A 20,010-nucleotide genomic window follows, 5' to 3' on the forward strand; every position below is an offset into this window, starting at 1 on the left:
AATTATATGATATACCTTTACCTTTTACTAAAAATAGCTTTTTTTCTAAAATAGTGAACCAATTATTAAAATTATATTTAAAAAATGTATTTAAACAATTTTCATAGTTAAAAAAAGCTATTCAACATGGATTGTCAGATTAGCTTTTTTTTATTAGAAATAATTCTGTTTAAAATAGATAGGACCATTATAATTAATAATTTTTTTAAATATAACTATATTTATTAAGATTTAAACTCGAAATTATATATTAAGCTTGAATAATCTATCTCAATTGATTCACGAATTCAATATTGTATGAGCTTGATTTTATTTCATTAATTTTAATTTTAAACAGTTAGGTTTTAATTTATCAGTATACAAGAAAATCGATTTTCACCGTCACTAATAAACTAATTAAAATAATTTATCCTGTACAAAGTTTTAAATGTTAATTACAGTCGTATTAAAATTATTGCAAACGAACACAAAGACAGTTGACTAAACTTTTTAGTTTTTGAAATTTTGAGTCGTGTATTTGAGTTTTTAAAATCTTACAAAACAAAATTAGGTTTTAACTTTATAAATAATTATTTTTATTTTATTTTTCATTGTTATTTGATGAAAAATTAAAATAAATGTCATTTAAAAAATTAAGCAAGAATTAAAAAGTTTTTAAAATCTCATAATCAACTCAATATACAATTGTTATAATTTTGAACTCTAATTTTAAAGGTTTAAGACAATTATTACAGGCAACAATTATAACCTAATGTGATTACAGCAATCATTGCTACCGAGATTTGCAACCGCATCACGCAATGTAGTCCGAATTTTAAAATCCTTGCCCTAACTAACATTACAGCATTGGATGCAATTTTTTGAATCTCACGCTTTTTTTTTTTATATATATATATATATACACACACATATCAACGTTACAAAAATTAATTAGAAAGAATAAATCAACTCAAGTTAATAATATTATATCAAATTTCATACTCAACCAGACAAGGGGTTGTTCAATAAAGAATCAGAAAAAATGGATTTTAACACATTTTGTGGGTGACGAGTTTCAGTGAACTGAATTAAAAACTGTCTAAATTTAATTCAAACTCTTAATATGATATAAGTTTAAGAAATTAATATTTTTCAGATTTATTACGAGTAAGTATATATCAAACTTAATTAGATCAAGTTAAAATAATTTAATACAAAATAAAATTTAAAGATTATACTTTATAAAAAAAATTTGAATCGGTTAAATTAAATTGGTCAATTTTACCGATTCTAGTTGAACATTTTATTGTTTTATATGCTCAAAGGTGCAGCAGGTCTCACCAACTTAATAGAAGTTACATGGCCTTGGCCTTACATGAAAGTGAAAGTAAGCAAATGGTAGTATCGAGTGCTCCCTTTACCCACCAACCCTATAATAACACATAAAAAGGCATTTTCCGTCTTTGGATTCATGTAGTGGCCCCCAATCAGGGCTAATTCTTTTAAAGCTGTGTTCAAGATTCCCATGTGCTTATTTTATTCGTCTTTATTCAGTCACAAAGCCTGTTCATGTGGAGTTCATAATGCTCCACTACTAGCTCTTTGATGATTACATTTTTAATTCTCATATGACTTCCAAATTACATAAATTTGATTCGTTATAAAACAAAGCTTTTATAAACTTTTTTTACTATTTTTACATTGTCGATTCTATACCTTTAATTATTGTTGAAAATATGATTCAAATTGACAGATAAATCGGAGTAAGATGATTTGTGACATAAAAAAAAATCAATCTGAATTTGATTTATGCTGCCCATAACATTTTATATCAATTAATCGTTAGAGTAGCCCCGATGACTATGTTTATTTTTATATATGATACACTATCTCCATTAAGAATTGCACAAATCAAATAATAAAATTATCTAATTAAAATTATTTAATAAATTTTTCAACTTATTTTATTGTTCTTATGATTTTTACATTAAAAATAAATATTGATAAAAAGAATAACAATATGTAATATTGTAAACTTTTATATAAATAAAAATATTTCTATCTTAAAGAAAGGTTAGAGGCAATATTTCTTACGTTGATGATCATTAATAGTATAGTCATCATTTGATTATTCTTAATTTTCAGTTAAACAATATATTGACGCAAATTCTTCATTGTTTAGTTGTTTATAATGGTTTACTATCGTCATGTCCTGTTGATTAGTATAGGTCAAGTTCTTGCACATATTAATATACCCTTCACCAATGAGTTGGGACTATAAACGTGTGATGAAAATGGGGTGGGAAGGGACCCATTTGAAGGGCACCGATGGAACATTCTCCGAGTTTTGATCCTCGTGGGAAAGGACTTTAGTGGCGTCAAAATCCATTCACTAATCATTGCTTCCCCCACTAAGCCCCAACGCTTTAAATGGGATTATTAATGAAAACACGTAGTAATTATAATATTTCTAGGTTTGACCAATCTATGCGGCTACATCTCATTGGAAGAAATCACAACACTACGTCAACTTTGCTAGTCAATATTGGGAAAAAAAACCTAACTATCCTTCCATGTCAAAAATATAAAAAGAAAAAGTGAAGGTAACAAAGAAAGCATAGAGAAGTTGAGAGTGGGGGAGCTGAGCAAGTGGGAAACCCTCTCTCAGCTGACCAATCCCCTACTATTACTATTGTTGTAAAAGAATAATAATAAAAAGTACATTTATTATATTAAAAAAATTCACTTCTTTTCATTAAACAAACACTTGTTAGCATTTATCTTCTGTATTGGGCATACTTTCAATCTAATAGCACACATCCTAGCTCAAGACCATGCATGGTGGCTTTAGGGATTGTGGGTGGTTCCACATCGTCATCAATCACCACTTGCATACACCTCGAGGTATAAATTTTATTTTGAAAGTGATTTAATATCGGTAATATATTTTTAAAGTAACTAAAAAAAATTGTTTTGAAAATGAAAAAAAAAAATCGCTGTTTAAAGTTTAGACAATCATTTTTGTAGCATTATATTACAAGTCATAAATTAAGTGACCATTCTTTATTTATATTGGCAAAGGTTATTTACTTTAAAATCATATTAATTGTAAAATTATGACCTAAATATAATAAATAACTACAACTGTTGAAGCATTAGATAAATAAAACTTTGTTATAAAATGAAGGTAAAATTATAAAGAAAGATAGAGAGAATAATATAGAGAGGAAGAGAAAATCTCAATTTCATTTTACATTTACTCTCAATACAAATGAGACACTTATTTATAGGCTTAAATCTATAACCGAAAAATAGCATATCTTTGAATGAGAATTAAATAAAACGGTTACAAAATCGTAAGTTACAAAGAATAATGAGGAGTTATGAATATGAACATTCACTCATATAATAATTCATCACACTCCCCCTTGAATGTCCATTATTTGAGAATAAGTTTTATAACATCTAATTAGGAAAAACCTAATAAGATAAAAACCTAGTAAAAAAAATATATTATTATTTAATACGTTATTACATACTGTCTCATTAAAAACTTTGCCAATAAAACCTAACGGGAAAAAAACCACAGCTAAAAAAAAAGAGTGCAAAGCGTATTTAATTCTCTCCCTCATGTGGACAATCATTTCTAAGACGACGAAGTCCAATCTTGTGAACTAGTTGTTCAAAAATTTTACTTGGAAGTGACTTTGTAAAAATATCTATTAAATTCTCACATAAACAAACTTGTTGAATATTTATATCACCATTCTTTTGAAGATCATGAGTAAAAAAAGAATTTTAAAAAAATATGGTTTGTTCTATCTTCTTTAATATACCCTTCTTTTAATTGAGTAATACACGCAACATTATCTTCATAGATAATTGTTGAAGTCATTTTTTCCCGAAGATAAACCATAAGTTTCTTGCACATGTTGAATCATAGATCTCAACCAGACACATTATTGACTTGCCTCATGGAATGCTAAAATTTTTTCATGATTGGATGATGTAGCTGTTATAGTTTGTTTTATAGATCTCCATGAAATAGTTGTATCACCACATGTAAACAAATAACCTATTTGTGATTTACCATTATGTAGGTCAGACAAAAAACCTACGTCTGCATAACTAATCAACTCAGATTTAGATTTATTTTAGTAAAATAAACCCATATTCATTGTACCTTTAAGGTAGCGAAATATATGTTTAACTCCATTCTAATGTCTTCTTGTAGGTGAAAAACTATACCTTGTTAATAAGTTAACAGCAAATGATATATCAGGTCGTGTATAACCAGCAAGGTATATTAGTGCCCCAATTGCACTAAGATAAGGTACTTTAGGACCTAGTAGTTCTTCATCCTTCTCCCATAGTTTGAAAAAATCTTTGTTTATATCTAATAACCTTACAACCACTGGAGTACACAATGGATGTAATTTATCCATATAAAATCATTTTAATACCTTTGTGGTATAAGTTTTTTGATGCATAAAAATTCCATCCTTTATATATTCAAGTTGTAATTCAAGACAAAACTTTGTCCTTCCAAGGTCTTTCATTTCAAATTTTTTCTTTAAGTAATTTACTATTTTTGAAATATCTTCAGGAGTTCCAATAATATTTAAATCATTAACATAAACAACAATTATTACAAATCTATTATAAGATTTTTTTATAAAAATGCATAGACAAATAGAGTCATTTTTACATCTTTCCTTCAACAAATATTCACTAAGACGATTATACCACATGCATCCAGATTGTTTCAATCCATAAAGTGATTTATTCAATTTGATTGAATGACATTCTCTAGAATTTGAATTGTATGCATCTGATAAATTAAAACTTTCAGGGAGTTTCGTATAAATATCATTATCAAGTGAGCCATACAAATAGGCTGTAACAACATCTATTAATCACAAATCAAGTCCTTCATTTGTTGTTAAGCTGACTAAGTATCGAAAAAACGTTGGGTAACAAGGCGTGCTTTATATCTCACAATTTCACCTTTTTCATTTTGTTTTCGCACAAAAACTCATTTATATCCAGCTAGCTTTACATCTTCAGGTGTACGAACTATAAGTCCAAACACTTGATGTTTTGTAAGCGACTTTAATTCTACCTCAATTGTAGCTTTCCATTTATTCTAGTCACTTCTTTATCTACACTCGTTGACTGATGATCCTCTATATCAGTTATCACATCCAATGTTACATCAAATGAAAAAATATCATCAACATTGACTTCATTTCGGTTCCATTGTATTCTATTCATGACAAAATTTATTAAGATCTCTTTATTTTCATCATTTTCAGGTACTTATGTTTTTTTAGGAACTAAAATATTAATTATGTCTGATGACTCTTATGGAGTCTTACTTGGTAAAAGTCCATGTTCGCAATGGCTTAGCCAACAACATTAATAAAAACTTGAGAATGTAAGAAAGAATTCATATTTGTTGTCTTTAACTTATGTTATTTCACTGGCGTTGCCTTTTAAATGTTTCATTTTAAATTAATTTTATATTTGTTTTAAAAAAATCAATGTAAAATCTTCTGCAATTGCTTGCTTTTATAATCATACTTTTTATATTAGTTATTTATCAACCAATATAAAAAGTTATGCAATTTTTTGTCTTTGTAACTCAAAATTTAAAGGGGTAAAACTTTTAGCATAGAAGAACTTTAATTTATACAAATTATATATTTATTTCATATAATATTTTAAAATCTATTCAATGCATTTTTCAAAATTTTAACATTTTCCCATTTTTTAAATTTTTTTCTCTTTCTTACTTTTTACATTGACTCAAATTGAATAAATGTAAAAAATATTTTTTGTATCAATTATTTTAATAATATGTATTAAAAAAATTCATGTTATTTTAAAAAATATTACCATATTTTTTTATTAGATTAGTTAATTATTAATCGATGTAAAAACTCATTGTGAAAAGCTTTTTTTTTTCTACTTAGTGGTCATATCTTTATTATATTTCTACTAATTTTTTTAAAATAAGTTATAAAGTAAAAATTTTAATCTAAATAATTAAAAATATAAAAATTAAATGTGAGAGATTAAAATTTAAACTAAAACACTTGGGCTTAAAGTACAATTAAGTCTAATATTTAACTTATAGAAATATTTACATTGTATAAGATGAAAATTTTATATAAAAAATGTCATTATTTAAATTATATGAATAAATATTTATATTATTTTAAAATATATTAATATATAAAATTCATAAATAAATATTTATATGACATAAATTTGTTATAAAATTATATTTTTATACTATAAAATAATTAAAGTATATGATAAATTTGACTGTTAATTCTCTATGATAAATTACACATAACTAAAGGTATAAGGGGTAAATCATATTTTCTTTTAAAAAATTATATTATCAATAAATTTTAATTAATTTTATTTGAATTGGGTTATCATGTTATTTTTAAAATAAGTTGCACTATTATATTTTATGTTATTTATGTCCATAATTGATTAATTTCAAAAAGAAATTTATTAAAGTGAATGTGAATACTTAAATTTTGTTTAAAAATTTTATTTTTATTTTTTTTTAAAAATTCTAAATTTATTTAAAAATGAAAACAAAATATTTTATGAAAATTAGAATTTGCTTTAAAAAATGAATAAAATTCATATTTGGCTCAAGAAAAAAAATGAAACATTGCAAGAATTGAACCAAAAAATAAGTAAAGTATTTGAGCATGAAAATGGAACTTAGATAAGAAATTTAACTTTTGTCTAATTCTAAGAGTATAAAAACAAAGAGAGGGCATCAAATAGGGGCCTGAAAAATTTAGAGAGGTAGGGTTTTGCTAAAAAAATGGAGGAGAAAGAAAGTGAAAGAAGAAAAAAAGTCAAGCAAATATAGGATTCAATAATTTCAAGTAAGTTTATCATGCATTCTATGATTTTTTTTTTATTTTGAATGAACATTTCATATATCAAATCAATTTCAAAATGTTCAAATGATAAAAAAAAATAAAAATAAAAATGTCTAACTGCCACCACTTGCTGACGCCGATCACCACAATCCTTCACCATGAAAGCTCATTTCTCCACCATTCTTTCCAGTAGTATAATAAATTACTCCTCCTCTTATACTATGAATAATAAATTACTCCCTTTTTATATAATCAATGAATAAATAATAATATAATTACGTCAATTTATGATACTAACTTATAGTTTTTCTGTTATCTTGTATTATAAATTGATAAAGTCTATATGTACCTAAGTTATCGATGCTTTAGGCAATATTAATTTATCACATGTTATTTTAATTAATTAAAAAATTATCTTAATCATCAATCAAGATGTATTCTCTCTCTAATTACTATTTTACTAATTAATCAATTTACATCAAAATTGGTTTATTAATGTAACAATTTATAATGCTAATGTATAGCGACTCTACTTTTATGCTTTATAAATTGTCAAAACCTATGGATACCAATATTACTTTAGGTTTTATACACCATCAATATATTAAAAAAAATTATTCAATTTATAAAATTAATCAATTATATATTTTATTGAATTAAAATCTATCATCTAGAATATTTTTATCATATTAATGCAGTGATTTATAGTATTATTGTGTAACATCTATATATTTATATGCTTTAAATCCTTAAAACTTTTGTGTGCCAATGATATCTTGAATCTTATGCAATATAAATTTATCAAATAAAGTTTTAATCTGTTTATTAAATAATTATCTTCTTTAATCAAATTAAATATATTTATTCCTTTCATTAAATGGAGTTAATTTCATTTTTAAATTTTTTATAGGTTATATTTCTAATTTTGATAAATTAAATAATCGTATATTTCTTCAATTTATTATACAAATTTTTTACAACATCGATGTGTAATTTATGTTATTTTTGATTGTCTAATAATTATAAGAGATTTATGTATAGCTAATGCTATCTTAAATTCTTTTTCAACATGAATCATAATTTAAATATAAATTCAAATATTTCATTTACAAATAAAAATATTTTTTTTAATGATTTGCAACATAATAAACTTTAAAATAACTTTATTTTTAATCTATAAAAATAATCTCAAAATAAACTTTCTTTTACTAAGCTGAATTTTTTATTAACCAACTTCATAATTTTCATGATAACGCTACGTGACTTTGAGTTTCTATTGCACTTGAGATACATAAGAGTAGGAACTAGACCCATCAAGTTAAAACAATTTTCAAAATAATTTTTTTTTCAAGATATCAATTAACATTTCAATAAATAATTTGTCTTCTTCTGAAATAAAAATAACAATAATTATTGTTTAGGAATTAAATAAATATTTTTTTTAAATTAAAATAAATTTGCATAGTTAATCAAATTTTCTTTAATAAACTTTGGTGGGTACTAATACCTTCCTTACACGAAAATGATTCGAGACCTTACTTAAGCGATACCAAGTCACTTGCTATAATGCCCCGAATTTTGTAATGTTTGATTTTTAATATACATATATGGGGAAGGATCTTCTTACACTAATGTGTAAGTTAAAAAACTCTCACACCCAATTTGAGTCTTTTATTTAACTTAAATCTAACAGCCCAGTAAAGTAATAAATTATAACTCGTTAGATTTAAGTTAAATGAAAGGCTCAGATTAAGTGTAAGAAGATCATGCCCCTACACACACATATATATACACTAGTGTGGACTCCCGTGCAATGCACAGAATAATTTATAATATTAAATTTTAAAATTTTTATTATTAAAAAATTAAAAAATAAATTTAATCTATTCAATAATTTAATTTTCATATATTTATCATATAAACATATAACAAATTAAATATGCATTGATAATTATATGTTATTTATCATTATTAATATAAACATAATTATTTTCTCACTTTGTTAAAGAAATTAACTTAATAATATAAACATATTAATTATTAATAAAATACATTTGAGGGGTGATGAGTTGAATGTGAATATGATGATATGGATATATACGTTTGACTGTGTGATGATGCGAATACATATGTGACAATATATGTGAATTGGATGAGGATATTTGACTTGTGATTGGTTTTGTTGATTGGAGAATAAGCTAAGTGTGTGCTGCAGAGGCATTCTCGTTGTAGCGAGAAGGCCTGGGCATAGAGCATTAGTTTGTGGCATTCTTACAGTAGCGAGAGGAGTCTCGCTGTAATGAAAGGGTCTTGGGAGAAGGGGTGATTCTGTTGTATTCTCGTTGTAACGAGAAGGCAGAGGGGTGCATTTTTAGATACAGTCTCGTTGTAGTGAGACTCTGCAAAAACCAGAGCGCAATTTTCTTTGATATTTTCACTGCAGCGAGAGTGTCGCGACTAAAAGGGTATTTGAAGGGTTTAGGATTTAGAAAATTTATTTCTCATTCCTCTCTTTGAAATCCCTTTGATTCTATCAACTCAAAACTCTATTTCACCGATTAAATTACCTTCAAAGCCGTTTAGGAGCTAGATTGAAGATTGAAATCGTGTTTAGAATGCTTGGAGTTGAGTTTTATAGGTTAGGGTTTTAGTTTTTGTCCCTCTTCCTTGCTTTCTCAGTTTCTCATGGAGATTTTCCATGTGTTTAGGACGAAATCCGTGTGGTGAGCGTTTCCATTGCTTAGTTTCATGTTGGGTCTTCATTCTGAGGTAAAGGGGGACTCAACCCTATCTCATTTTGTTTTGAATTCGTTTATTTGATATGGGTTGCAATGTGGCTGAGATAGAATGTAAGAAAGTGTGTACCTTAGTGGAAATTTTGTGTGGAATATGATATGGTTGCGATTGGATGATGTGTATGATGGAATGGTTTGATTATGATTTGTTTGTAATATGAACTTTGTGTGGAATGCAATGTGATTGACATTGAGTGCAATGTGTGGTGAATTGGTTGGTTAGAATGTGATTGAAACTGTGGGTGATTGTATATGGTTACATGCCATTGATGGATGATGAACAATATGAAATGGGTAAATATGTGTGAATGGCATGTTGGTTGTGTTTAAATATGTTGAAAAATTATGAATGTTTTAGCGATACACTGGAGTATGGAAGATGGGGCAGTAAAAATACCTTGGGGAAGATAGTGTTGTGATGACACCAACAGTTAGCGTGGGTGCACCACAGGCCATACACTCTCCTCCTGACTTGGCCATTGACTAACACCTTTGCTTGGGGGGCTCAATACCGTACACGTTGTATCCATAGGGCAGAAGCTATTCGGTGATCATCTATAGTGTGAACTGAGTAAGTCCCTGAGATTGAGGGCATCAGGAATCTATGATCATAGTATCACAATGAACGTGACTACGTGCAGTGAGCGCACGTATATGTGGATTGTTTGATAATGCAGTGAGTGCACCTATTTGTGAATTGAAATGGAATGTTAGAAAAAGTGTTATTTGTGTTTGTTGATACTTAATTTGACCTATGCTAGAAAATGTGTGAAATGTCTAAGGTGAGTTTCTGTACTTGTGTAAGATAATGTAGAGTACTCACTCTTACATTTATTTTTCAAGTGACCAAGACGATCAGCACCAGACTCAATAAAGGGATGAATGATACTGCTATAGGACTTAGAATATTTATTTTGAAAATATAATGTATTTGAATTGGTCCTGTAGCAGTCATTTGATATAAACTTGTAATCCATTCTTATTGTCGCAACCGGGCGATCGCAACGGTACGACGGATGACAAACTTGTTCCAAAATATCAGAGGAGTCGCCACCAAAGTTTATTTTTAAGAAAAAAACCTTGGAAAAACTTAAATATAATACGATTTTTGAAACCAAAAAAATGAGTTCAGGAGTCATTTACGTGTAGGGAAGGTATTAGCACCCTACAACGTCCGTTTAAAAAACGGTTACCTAAAATTAATTGTACAAAATTATTCTAATTTTGAAAAATATTTATTTAACCCCTAAACATTAATTATTTTATTTTAGAAGAAGAAATATTATTTATTGAAATATTATTCGGGTTATTTTAAAAAATATTTTGACTTGACGGGTACGGTTCCCGCTCTTACGTATCCTCAGATGCAATGGGGAACTCAAAGCCACGTAGTTCTATCTAAAAATTATGAAATTAGTTGATTATAATTAAGTTTAGTAAAAGAAAAATTTATTTTAGAATTAAAATCATTTTTCGTAAAAATTATAATGTTTAGGATACAAGATAATGCAGTTATACATGTACCCTACGAGAAAACAATACAGAAAGTGAAGGAAGATCACACAACTATACTGCAAATCATTAAGAAATATTTTATTCGTAAATGGAGTATTTAAATTTTAATTTTGATTATGATTAATACTGAAAGAAATTTAAGATAGCGTAAGCTATACATAAACTTCTTATAATTTATTAGACTATCGAAGGCAATGTAAATTACACATCGATATTATAAAAATTTATAAAATGAATAAATTATAGTAATTTAATTTATCAAAATTTGAAACATGACTTAAGAAAATAAAAAAAAATAATTTTATTTGAATTGATTAAAGAAGATACTCATTTAATAAAAAAACATTAAAAATTTTATTTGATAGATTTATATTATATAAAACCTAAGGTAACGTTGGTACACATAGATTTTGACAAATTATAACGCATAAAGGTAGAGTCGCTACACATTAGCATTATAAATTATTTCTTAATAAAATAATTTAGATTTAAATTAGTTGATTGATTTGTAAATTAGTATTTAGAAGAGAAATACATCTTGCATTATTATTAAAGTGATTAACTAATTAATTAATGACAATCTGTGATAAGTTAATATTGCATAAAGTCTTGGTAACGCAGGTACACATAGACTTTATCAATTTATAATACATGACGATAGAGAAGCTATACGTTAGTATTATAAATTGATACAATTATATTATTATTTATTAATTAATTATAAAAAAATAAGTAATTTAGTATTCACAATATAAAATAAAATAATCATAAATATAAAATTAAATCGTATTAATATGATACAAATATACAATAAATAAAATAAAAGATAACGATCCTAAAAAAGAAGATATAAATAATGAAATATAAAAAAGGAAATAATTTAAAAAAATCAATTCAGATATGATATTGTAAAGTAAACGGTATCAAGAGATTTTAAATAAATAAAATAAAATAAAATAATTTAAACAAAGTTAACATAAAAAAAATAAAAAAAAAAATAATAACTCATTCATTAAATAAATTAATAATTATCATAATAACAAATAATAATGATGATGAATAAATAAATAAAACTAAAACAATAAATTATATGTTGAACTAAATAATGATAAAAATAAAAAATAAAAAAATTCAGACAAAAAATAATAATAAAAAAAAGGATAAAATGGTCTCAAATTTTAAATTTTCAGATTTGAGAGGGAAGGACTTTAGGGTTAGGGGTGTGCTTTTCTTCAAGAAAAACAAAAAAGAGGTTATGAAAGGGTGGAGGTGAGGTTAATGGAGGCCATGGTTTTGAGTGGTGAAGGTTATTGAGAGCAAAAGGAAGAGGAATGAGACAAGGTAGGGAAAGAGTTTTTTTTATGGTGAGTTTTGTGTTTGTGGATGATGATAGATGGAGGAATGGGTGGAGAGGTGGTGAGACATGGATATTTGAAATGGTGGTTTAAAATATTTTTTTATCATTTGAGATTGATTTGATATAGGAGATGTTTATTCAAAATATAAATATGTATGAAGAAGAAAAATGTGTAAAATGTATGATGAAACTTACTTGATGTTCTTGAAAATTTTTGCTTGCCTCTTGTTCTTCCTCCTTTCCACTAAATTTTCTTTCTCTCTATTTTCTCTTTTTCTCTCCCTATTTTAGAATGCCTCCTCTCAAAATTTTTTTAGCCTCCTCTGATGTCTCCCCCTGCTCCATGGTCCTCTTTTCCTTTTATTGTTAGGGTTTTCACAAAAGGTCCAAAATTCTGAATTTTTCCTTTTTTATGTATAAAGTAACATTGGTTCAAGAATTTAATTATTTGTCATATTCTATTTTCCTTTTAAAAATTAATTCTGAAATTTTTCTATTTTATTAAGACAAATTTTTGTTTGTTTTTTTTTTTTAAACCTTTTGATTCCATTCTTCTTTTGTAATATTAAAATTCAGATTTTTTTTATTTTTTATTTTTTCATTTTTATTTTTATATAAAAAAAATTTAAATCAAAATTTTAGTGTTCACACTTATTTTAAAATACTCTACTAAACTATATGCATTAGGAACCGTTTGAATGAAATTTTTTATTATTCCTAATTTTATGAAATTTATTTATTTAAAAATTTAAATTAAGGTATTACACTTGCTACTTGGACCAACCTTCGTTGGTATGTAAATAATAATATTTCACATATCTATTGTATTTTTGTTAATTATTAAATAAAATTTTAGTGTAAATGGCTTAATTTAAACGATTAAAAGATTAAATATAAGTAATTAGAAATTAAAAAAACTAAAATTACATATAATTTAAAATATCAGAACAAAAATGCAATTAAACATTTTTTATATGGTTAGCTGTGTAGGAAATTGTCTTTTTACTTTTAATATCTTTGCACTTTCAGGCCTAATTATCTTTTTGAGTTAATTTCGTGTTTATTTTTAAAATTTTGACAATTATGAACTTGTAATAATTAATTAATTTTTAAAAAATGTCATAGTTAACCTTACACAAAATTTTACTATATTTCATTTAAAAATAAATTTATTTAAATATAATTTTTATTTTCTCTTACCCATACTAATATCTCAAAAGAAAACTTAACTTAGACATACGTTTCAAACGACTACATATGTCAATTGCTACCAAATTTCAAATGACTCTCAGAATGTGCAAAGTGAAACCCTGATCGCACCTCATTATATTTTGTTTCTTTGCTTTGGCATGTCAATAGGTTTTATGTTTTAAATTTCTTAAAAATTTAAATTAGCATTTAGTATTATATTTTGTTTAAATTAAAATAGGTTTTATATTTGATATTAATTTTAAATTTAATCTTTATATAAAAAATTCTATATTATAGTCTCTAATATGAAAAATATTTCCATCTCGATTTCTTATTTTATATTGTTAACATTAGAGTAAAACATATTTTTATATTAAATATTTTACATTGATTAATAATTAACAAATGTAATAAAGAGTGTAGTGGCATTTTTTAAAATAATATGTATCTTTGGAGATCAGTTGTGAAAATAACTTATGTAAAGAGTATTTTTTATATCAATTTAATTTAAATTAATGTATAATCTAAAACTTTTTAGATGTGTTAATTTTTTAATAATAAAAAATACATAAATTGAATTTTAATTAATATGTAATTAATAACTTAAATTATTTTAATACACTTGTTTTCTACAAAAATTATGAATATAAAAACTTAAAAAAATACAGAAATACAAAAAGAAAGAACAAAACATTGGAATTTTACAAAACATTTTGGTCTAAACCCTTTCAAATCTATAGAAGTAAATATAAAATTTTCATAAATCAAAATTTTGTGCTAAAAGTTATGTTTCTTTAAAGTTTATGATGATAGGTTAGAAATTATAGAACTTTTTTAATCGGTTAATAAATAATAGATGTAAAAAGTACTTTTTACATCATTTGTTTTTGGAACTGATGTAGAATGTCAATTTTTAGATTGATACTTTTATAATATGTAACATCCTCATTTTAGATGGTGTTTAGTGATGGGTTATTAATTAGTGTTATACAATGTTAGTACGTGTTGAAAAAGGATTTTTAAGTGTTTAATAGAGTTCTAGTGCATGAGAATCTCGCTCAAGCGAGACTAAACGTCTAGAATCACCCTTTTCTAAAGCATTCTCGCTCAAGCGAGATAAATCTCGCTCAAGCAAGAAAAGATCAGGTTGCCCCAACTGTCACCTTACTTAGTCGAAATGGAGCTCGCCCAAGTGAGGATATCAGAAAATAGCTGGGGAAACCACTGTCTGCATATCTCGCCTAGGCTAGATATGTTTCACTCAGGCGAGGTACTCCTTGCTTAAGCGAGAGCGAGTGAGTTGAGGGTTATTTAAGAGATTTCCAGCATGAAAGTTTTCATTTCTTAATCTCAGATACATTTTCCTTCATTTCTCTCTGAATTCCTACTTTCTCTTCTCTAAAAAATCTCCTTCGAACTCCAATCGTTAGTTGAATCCAAGTTTGGACGCCTAATATAAGCAACTCCAAGTAAGTTCTAAGTTTAGATTTTCTGTTTATTTCTCTTCAATTTCTATTTTTAAAGGATATCTCATGTTGTTTAGGGAGAACTTTCATTTTAAACGATTCACTTCATCAAACTCTCTCTAGATCGTCATATCAAGGTAAGAAGAGTTTTATCCCATCTTTAGAACGTAATGAATATTTGTACTCTTGAAACCTAGTAGTGTTCTTTTCTTGCTGAGAATATATATATTAGAATGAAAATTTTGGGTGTTGTGATAAGTTGATGATGCATATTTCTCTGACCTTAGGTGAATTAGTTGATGTGTATTTGATTATTCTTGAGATGATATGGAATATAATTGGTTGTAATACCTGAATTGCGCTGAGTCCAGGGATATCCGACCCCTGGTAAATTAATTGACTAATGACTTGATTATATATGTGAATGGCATGTTAGTGTAACTATTGATCTTGTTTTGAAAGTTAAGTATGTTTGAGAATGAGTTAAAAGGAAGAATATTATAAATGAAGAGTATATGTGTAATATGCATTGTTCTGAAAATATTTGAATAGAACTGAATCTGGAAGTATTAAACTTTGATGTGACCGTAGAATTGTGAGATGTGTGTTTATAACATATGAGTTGTAACTAATTAATTGATGTAATTATAATACAGGTATAGTGATACATCGATAGGTGTACTCACAATATACGTATCCTCATACATTAAATTATATGGTCATAACACATAGTATAACATACTGATCTTTAAATGGTTTATGGATTGAAGAGAAAGGAATTAGTATGAATAGTTATAGCGATATAGTGGAAGTATCAAATATAGAGCCGATTATGGAAGTCTGGGGAAAACGTTGGGTGATGAATGACATTCACTTGAGCGTATACAAATTTATAAAATGCGAATGCATTATTTGGCAACACACTCGTTTCCTAACACTCCTGACTATACTTTTACTAAGGGACCTTATAAGTGTGTACATTGTATCTGTATGCATGAGTAATTGACAATTATTCACCTATTGTGTAAGATCTAATGAAATGTTGGAGACAACTATGAACTGTGATCACAGTGTATGAGAAATTGTTGAATTGAGAATGAAGTGAATTGAATATGTTACTGATATGTGTAAATGTGTTGATGCATTTGGTTTATAATTAATGATATGGTATTTTAAATTGGTCTTATATAAATGTGTTGTTTATGTTTTAATAATGAGAAAGGAACTCATCCTTACAAATATTTCAAGGAACAAGAATGACGATTAGGATCAGACTCTTAGTGTTTTGGACATGAATTAGAACTGCTCTTAAAAATTTGCTTATTTTAACTTTGTAATTATGTATTTTAAATCCATTATGTACTTTGTGTGTGTGTATATATATATATATATATATATATATATATAACTAAAATTCAATTGCAGTTAGATTTTGATTATTTTACTATTTAAATTCATTGTGAATATGTTCAATCAAGAGAAAGTTTCAATTTTTCACATATTTTATATTACATGATTTGGATAAAAATTGATTGATTTATTCCTTTATTTTGCAACAAATTATTATTTATTTTTAGAATTTTGAAAGCAGATGTTACATAATCAATGCGAAAGCAATTTAAAATTTAAGATTTTAAATGTACATGCAAGTGAAATAACATAAATGAAAGATAAGTACAAACTCTTATTTACATTCTCAAACTTCTATTTGCGTTATTGGTAACAAATACAAATCCAAACTTTTACTTACATTTAGGTATGTCATAGATTTTATCTTGTTTCATTTTATGTATTGATGAACATTAATGCTATTGATGAACATTGACAAACATTGATAAAATTAACACCATTAAAAAACTGCTTGCTAAACTATCAGAAAAATATTAAAGATCATTAACACTATTAAAGAACTATTTACTAAAATGTTGGAGGAACATTGACTAACATTAAAAAAAAAAAAATCACTTTTTAGATCTTTGTTTATAATTGATGTAAAAATAACATTTTTTATATCAATTATAAAATCCTAACTTATTATATTAAGTGTATTTACATTAATTTTTAACTAATGATAAATATCATTTTTAATTGACATTAAAAATAATTTTTATACTAATGTAAAATGTTTGTTTTATTGGTACTAAATAAAAAAATATATTATTAACTATGAAAAGTAAAACATAAATATCCAAACAAAATGTAAATTACTTTAATATAAAGAATATAATATAATATAATATTAAATATAGGAATTAAATGTAACAGTTCAATAATGACAAGAAACGAAAGAGGCTACTTTGTAAACTCTTTTCTATGTAAGAATTGAAATGTAAAAGTTTTTAGCAGGAACTAAAATGAAATATGCAAGGGTAAAATACATTTTTTTCAATTATATTTTTCAAATTTAGTACCAAATCTCAAACTCAAATCACAATTTTTTTTCTACTTTTTAACTCAAGTTTGCTTGTTGACGAGAATAACAATATTAGAGGTCAGGGGTCAAGATAGAGAGGCAACAACAACAATATTGTAGAGTAGTACAAGTAGGAAAGATAGTGGTAATAAAAAGCTTAGTAATGACAGTGGTAATTGTAAAGATATATAATAAGTTATCATTTGTCTATTTCTCTATATGAATTTGAACAAAAATAGTTATTATTTTAAATAAAATACTTAAATTTCATCCCAAATTTCTTATTTATTAAAAAGGAACATAATTGGTTTATATATGCTTTTAATAAAGACTTTATTATGAAATTTGATATTTTAATTTAGTATTTTTAAAATATTTTAAACAAATACTGTGAAGGGGGTTTATATTATCTTAAAAATAATTTTTTTAATTGTTTATCATTTTATTTTCATAATTAGAAATAAGTTAATTAACGCAAAAAAAAAAAAAAAATGTCACAAAAAGGTGAATCTCGGTTACTAAATTAGTTAGATGGTTGTCGCTAAAATTCTTGTTGATGATTAATTTAGCAACTGAATATGTTTTTGGTCGCTTTCGATGATAAATTAGTAATTTGTCGAATGCAAATGATTTTTGAAAAACTAATTTGCCAACCGATTTTGTTAGTAATTTGGTGGCCGTAAATTGAGTCATTAAATGATTAATTTATGATGTTGTCTAAATTAGTAACTAATTAGATTAAATTCGGTGACTACAAATTCAGTTTCAAATGTAGCTAGCTAGGTACTTGTAGCAATTGTGATTTTGCCATAGTTTATTTTATACAAGTAGTAGCTAATTTGGTCACTATTTAAATTTTAAAAATAGATCACAAACTAAGTTGTTAATTTATTTGATTAGGTTTATTTTTGTTTGCGTTCTAGATTAAACAAACATGGGTATAAAAATAGATACGTAAATTTACAATGATAAAAACATGTACCTTGAAAAAGGTAAAATCAATATGGAAAATATAAAAAATGGAAAAAATGCCTTGTCACATAAAATACAAGTCCAACGACCTATTTAATTAACAAAATTTTTGCAAGAATTGATATTTACTCATAAATCATAACATAAATATAAAATTAAAATAATAACATACTAGCATTAACTTTTTTACAATTATATTATAATTTTAGTGTGAATCATTGATGAGATTGAGAAGGTAATTCTCAAGTCATCTATTTACAAATTAGACGGAATCTAAAAAAACCAAATGAAATATTAAACACATCATCCAAAAGTTACATCTAGTTCAACAGTCTTGTGGTTGTAGCATCAACTTCATCTATTTTCGAAGTTACAATCAGTAGGTAGCAAGTATATAGAAATCACAACTAAGTCACAACCAACTTTATCTTGTTTTAAAGTTACGACCAAGCTAGTAACAAATGTATCATGGCACCGAGCATTACTTTTTGATCAGTACTAAAAAATCATCCGTACTAGTGAAAAACTTAGTTTCATATATGATACAATAAGCACAAACAACTTAATAATAATAACAATTAACATATAATAAACTTGAAATTATGACAAAGTAAAAAGAAAACTAAAAAAATAATGTAATCTAGCCAAAATAAGTTCCATCTTGAAATATGTTGAGATTTGAATCAAACTCCTCCTACATGGAAAAACAAAGCTCATGGGAAAGAAGCCAACAATATCCTTTAGCTGAACTTGTGCTTGCATATTATTATTGAGAGAAAATAACATATCTTATAAATACATGCATCAAATTTTTAATATGAGAATACATGGTCCATTAAAACTGAATCTGAAACATGTATAAAAGTTTCATAACGAATGCTTTTCCACAGGAAAATGAAGACAAAAACAGATTCCAATAGACTGTAGATACCAACCAATACCATGATTTCTTTCGTATTTGGAACAACTCTTACTTTTAAAGTATAGTGCCACATGCAATTAAACAACAAATTGAAAACAAATACTTCTTGAAAGAAAATAGACCAACAATAGACTAACATTGAATGAATAAATAGTCACTTTGAAAAACTTTCTAAAGAGGATTTTAAGATAGAAATTGGGTTAAAATTTTCAATACATCATTTTTCAAGTCCTGTATGAATAACTAAATAATAATAATGCACTAAGAATCGATCAAACATCAAAGCATGAAATTAAACATATGACAAAACATAAATCATATGAACAAAAATCAAGAAGCAATACTACTTCATCAAGAAAAAGGAAACAAGAAGTAAAATGAAATTATTAATTAAGAACATATTTGTTTCTTTTTTAAAAAACAATTTTCTATTCTTAAAAATAAAATTTAATACAACTTCACTTTTTAAAAATAGTAAGAATTATT

The sequence above is a fragment of the Abrus precatorius genome, unplaced genomic scaffold, assembly GCF_003935025.1.
Source record: "Abrus precatorius isolate BTA unplaced genomic scaffold, Abrus_2018 Scaffold9, whole genome shotgun sequence".
In the NCBI taxonomy this organism is placed as follows: Eukaryota; Viridiplantae; Streptophyta; class Magnoliopsida; order Fabales; family Fabaceae; genus Abrus; species Abrus precatorius.